Source organism: Gigantopelta aegis, chromosome 11 (assembly GCF_016097555.1).
Source record: "Gigantopelta aegis isolate Gae_Host chromosome 11, Gae_host_genome, whole genome shotgun sequence".
NCBI classification, from domain to species: domain Eukaryota; kingdom Metazoa; phylum Mollusca; class Gastropoda; order Neomphalida; family Peltospiridae; genus Gigantopelta; species Gigantopelta aegis.
The window spans coordinates 19335271-19341270 of NC_054709.1; the positions used below are offsets into that span (position 1 = coordinate 19335271).

Sequence of the window (6000 nt, forward strand, 5' to 3'; positions counted from 1 at the left end):
AAGCGTTTCTAAGCACTAATTTATAAATAAATATACAAGATTTTTTTTTTTATTGTTATGGCAAAACTAAAGTTATTTGTATTTAATGTACTTAAACACATGATTTAAGGAGTATGTTTATTGAAAACATAGTCTAAAATTAGAGTCGGGCTTATGTCACGTGATCTATATTTTTGGTCACTGACCGAAAATATAGAGATTTATCTAGTATTCATATATTGCCAATGTATACAGTGATTGCGGGATAAATGTTGTTATTATTATTATCATTATTATTATTATTATTATTATTATTCACTAATTCGTTCGTGAACGTACGGTTTCCATCACTCATCAACATAAAAATCGTATTCGAAATAAAACAATTTATGAAATAGTCTTTATACGTACGGGACTACTTTAATCCTAGTTATGATCTGAGCCCCGTTGCACGAAGCAATATTAGCACTACTATTAGTAGGCCTGGGCTAATAAATACTTGTTCTACTTTAAATAAATATGCCTGGTCATGTACATGACCATTTTGGTCACTGAACAAGAATGCGGTGGAATATTTTGTCTGCAATCAATTTTTATATCCGGAACTTTAATTTATTCAAAATGGCGGCAACATTTCATCTCGTTTTGTGTATTTTGTAGCTTTTACATCCTACACCTCATGTAATACATCTATATATGGGGTTTCTGAGTCACAGAACACGAAAACGACACTTTCAAATATCATAGACTTCATGTAGAGGTCTTTCATCCCTTTTTGCATTAACAATATCACTTTTCCTACAGGATATCATGGAATTTCACTGTTTTGTTTGCAGTTTGAGTGAGCAATTTGTAAATGGGTCAAGTCTTCACCATATTTAATACCAAAAACATGAGTCTATATCTTTATTGTTGAAAAAGCGATGGCATAAATGTTTGCAGCCATCCTGTTATGTCTGCACAACCGGCTCACGGATACCAACCAGAAGGAAAACAGTTACACGGGTGCCTATCTTGTAAGTAGCAGGCGTTCTGTATATTATGTACCAGAAAAAAGGCTTCAAGTAACTAGAAGACAGTGCAAATTAAATTGTTGGTAAAAATATTGCATTTCTTGGTTAAATACAGATTTACCCCCATTTCGGAATACCGCAGAAAATTATACGGAGGGGGAGGGCGGGGGGGGGGGGGGGGGTACAAATTCAATGGCTGACCATTAATTTATTCAATATGTCAACATGGGCAGCAGATGAAGTAATTATGACTGTAAATTATGAAGACGTCTACTTGTAGGCTAAAACGGCCATGGACAATACAATGCAACAGTACACCTTCCATCCTTGAACTTTAAGTTCCGTTAACTGGCAACCGAAGAAAATAGCATAACAGAAGCAGCAACAGCAAGAAAAGGACAAAGTAATGAGAGATATTAATTCAGCCACAGAGGTTCAGTTTCGAGATTTAACTAACAACCCAATCAGTGAGTTTATGAAGGAGTCTTTTGTACTGTGAATATACATTATGTCTATGTTGAAGGAGTGGCTGGTGCCAAAGTCAGGGTGGAAGATGGTCATTCAAACTGTCGGCCTAGACCAGATTCATTTGTGAACTCGGTGATAAGGTTTAGTAAATCATGTAGCTTCTTGGTATAATTCATTTCCCTGTTTTCTTTGTCCAATTCATGGCGTTTGTGTATTTCTTTCCTACACAAGGTATACATAATGCATTTTATTGTATAACATTTAGTGAAATATCTTAAAATATCAGTGACGATAACACATTTTAGAGTGAAAATTTCACTATTTCACTCTAGAATGTGTTATCGTCAGTATAGAAAATGTTATCTTCACTGTAAGAAAGCCGGCATTAATTTGCTGCTGGCATTTTAAAAATAACGATAAAGTGCCAAAAGTTATATAATAAATAGAAAATTTCATGTTTTTTGTCAAATATGATTTATATCTCATCGATGAGATATAAATCATATTTGACAAAAAAACCCAAAACAAAACAACATGAAACATCCTCTATCCATTACATACACGTGAGAGATAACGGAGTTTAATAACAAAACCGTACGTCAACATTGTGTGATACCGTTTGCCGTAACAAAGCTGGGATATAAAAGCTCATGCGATTGGCCAACAGCACATTAAGGGAGAATGGAATCAACACAATGTGACGTAAGATTTTGTACTTTTTTTTGGTTTCAATTCAATTCTTTCTTTCAGCCTTGAACCAGAGATTCATCGGCATAAAACAACAGCATATACATTTCGAAAAGAATCTAATGCACGCAGGCATTAATGAACTGTTGGCAATATAGTAGCTAATAACAGAAGTAATTTTAGTTTTTGTTTTAAGGGAAGCGTTGTGAACAGAGCATCCACTGGACTGGAACTATGTTTACAGCAGGCATAACTCCCTTGGAAATGTATCCCCTATCCACTGAAAATATAAGTACCCAAAGATTATTTGGGAAATGCCTGTACCCCTATATCCAGCTCAGAGAAATATCATATATATTTGAACACAGGAAAATCAAGTATGGGAATTTTGTCGTCTTTTACATACATTATGAAGAAAATTACCCAGTCGCCGTAAGTTATTTTTATTAGAGGAATTAAATAATGAAACCAACTTAAACATGGATGGATGGACCCAATAATACTTGTTTATATATAAAAGTCTTAGGTCATCAAAGAAAGGGCAACTTAAGATAACATGGAACTCGTCTTCAATTTTGTTCATATCACAGAAAATACATAATCTATCGCTACGCTGAGTGTTGTTGTAACGCCCAACCTCAATGGCCAAGTTATGTGAAGATAACCTAAACTTAGTAATATTTCTTTTGTATACTGTAGAGAAGGGTATAGTCCATTCTCGTTAACAAGATATTTGTAGAAATATGAACATTTAGTGGAATCTTGTAATTGAGATGAAAGTTCCTGCTGCCGCCGATCCATAATTCTTTGCCATATAGACTGCAAACAGAGCTTTACATTAATTATTGAATCTTGATGAAGCCATAGCTCCAAATGTCCCAAGGAACACATCAAGTGTTTTACGTAAGCAGCCCAGTTATCTTTGATAATAAAGTTATCACATTTGAATCTTAATTCTGTGAATGCAGTATGCGATATACAGTTTTTGGTTTGCAAGAGTTTAAGCCAATATTTCAACATTCGATATTTTCGAATATACATTAATGGATATTGTCCTAATTCAAAATATATCATGATATTTGGAGTCGAATTTTTAACTTTCAAAACATCTTTACAAAATTCTAAGTAACTTTTCTATGGAAAATGCCATATGAGACCCCCAACTTTCGCAGCAATATAGAATAACAGTCTTAATGTACATTTCAAACAAACTAAGGGAAGTATTAATGTTGAGCATTAGATGCCTAGTGTTTCTCTTAAGAGCGTATAAAGCTTTACGACCTTGATCTGTGAGTACACTAATAGCGTGAGAAATTTTATTATTATAATTCAAGTAAATATACAAAAATAACAAAATTGATGGAAGGTGTCAATCTTAATACCATTATAGTACCATTTTCACATTCTTTCAGATGACCTCCTTTCCTAAATAACACAATTTTTGTTTTTCTTTTATTGAGACACAATTTCCACTTCTTATTGTATGAACTTAGAGCATTTAACAGTTTGGAGCCCTTCGACACGTTTTGAAAATATTACTATATCATCAGCATATAAAAGCAAAAATAAACTTAATTCTCTCAGCTCAAAATCTGGACACGAATTTAAAATGAAATAATTTTAATAATAATAATAAAATAATACAATATCGGCGACAAAATTTCTCCCTGCAGCAGGCCGACCTCATTCTTGAAGAAGTCTATCAACTTCCCATTTAACATTACACAAGATCTAACACTTTTATACATGCTCTGGGTTACCTTTAGGAGTTGTCCCCTAATGCCAGTCCTAGAAAGCTTAAACCAGAGAAAGCAGTGCAGTTCAGCCAGACCGAGCAGAAAAACATCCGGCAATCTGGTTTATGCGCTTCATGTTAAAAAGAATGACCATTTCGGAAACGAGTCAAAATAGCTCATAATCGTAAGCGAAACACGACTGGCTGAACTTAGGACTGATTTTACTCTCAGTAATACGAAATAGTTTTAAAAGCTTTCGCTCGCTAAATACCATTTTCTAATGTACTCTTTCATAAAAATGGTATTAAACTGAAAGTCGTGTAGTAATCTCTGTATATTACTAAAGGCAGTTTTTGAAATCTCATTTTTAGATTCTAACTCTTTTTTTCTGGTAACTATTTCTGGTTCGGATATTGTACGCATTATCAATCAGTCATTGACATGTTACAACATTTTGTTGACTTTGGCTTTTAACTATTCTCTGAAGTCTTAATTTTTCTGATTTTTTTTTTTTAACCGTCGTGGTTAAGCCATCGGGCTACAGGCTGGTAGGTACAGGGTTCGCAGCCTGGTGTCGGCTCCAAACCAGAGCAAGTTCTTATGGGCTCAGTGGGTGGGTGTAAGGCCACTACATCCTCTTCTTTCTCACTAACCACTAACAACTAACCCACTGTCCTGGACAGACAGTTCAGATAGCTGGCGTGTGTGCCCAGGACAGCGTGCTTGAACCCTAATTGGATATAAGCACGAAAAATAAGTTGAAGTGAATGAAAGTGTTTTATAGTCAACCAATATTTGTTTAGCCACTGATCTTTCTGTCTTGTGGTAGACATTTCTAGTATCCAATCCAATACAAACTTCCTTTCTAATTGCGTGAAGCATTTTTCTGGTGCAATGCATACAGAAAGCATCCTGCTGATTAGGCAGCGACAATTTTTTAATGTATTTGTAAACCTGTGGATAGTCCTCAGGGTCAGCAGATAGGTTATTTGTGTTGTTTTGTCTACACTATGCAGATAAAACAAGATGATTCATAGGACTAAGTGTGCTCGCAAACTACTGAAAAAACATCGAGTAAAATACTGTATTCTTATTGCATAACTGTACAAAGAGACTCTGTATGAAGTCTAAGCTACTTGTAAGTGCCATATTCATGTTTTACAACTCCCAAAACCTATATATTGATATATTACACGGATTATTTGCTCTAAAACATTTTAATTAATGGCAAATGACAGTATTTGGCCGCATTTTGAATAAAATACAGTTCCGGTTATAAAACGTGGCTGTAGACAAAAAAATTCCACCGGATTCGTGTTCAGTGACCCAAATGGCCATATAAAATGCTAGGCATAAATATTCGACATCGATTTGCCCAAGCCTAGAGGTACTACTATCGTCGTAAATACCTACCATCGCGACCTTAACTTTTTTCTACGATCGCCAGCCCGTTCCACAACTCGGCGTAGCTTACTATCGTTTTAAATTTTGGTGAAAATTTACATTTTGTATGAGGCAGGTGTAAGCCATTAACGTAAATGTCAAATGGCAGTTAGATGATGATTTGATCACTTTCTAAGAAGGATACTAACTTTTTGTGTAAAATGGTTCTAATATATAACACATTCCTTTTATGAAATTAGGTGTTCGATGAAAAACAGTCTAGACCGTCACACAAAAGTACTGGAGAAAACTCTCATTTCTTATGCATTCGGCAATTATCGCTTAGCAAATAAACTGACAAAGTCACTTAACGGATGTCCGATACCAGTTAATACATCCAAGATGCTCCAAAACGCCGGAAACTAATTTATTATTTAACTAATTCACACTTCTTCGCAAAGAAGATTTTAATCATTAAAGTGGCACTTACGACTACCGTAAGGTTGCTTTGTGGGACGGCTGTAAAGTTTACGGTGCCAGTTGTAAAACTCACCTTAAGTCACTACAATTAACATTAGCTACAGTTCACTCGTGGAACGGCTGTAAAGGTTACGGTGCCAGTTGTAAAACTCACCTTAAGTCACTACAGTTAACATTAGCTACAATTCACTCGTGGAACGGCTGTAAAGTTTACGGTGCCAGTTGTAAAACTCACCTTAAGTCACTACAGTTAA

At 35.1% G+C, this 6000-nt stretch overlaps 1 long non-coding RNA gene across 1 annotated transcript in view; it reads left to right on the forward strand.

Annotated features, from left to right (window-relative positions):
• Positions 1–1666, forward strand: part of LOC121385262 — a 74087-nt gene extending 72421 nt beyond the window's left edge. Inside the window, exon 3 of the long non-coding RNA XR_005959518.1 lies at positions 1273–1666. This is a non-coding gene — a long non-coding RNA (uncharacterized LOC121385262). The remainder of the gene's footprint in view (positions 1–1272) is intronic.
• Positions 1667–6000: the final 4334 nt, after the last annotated feature.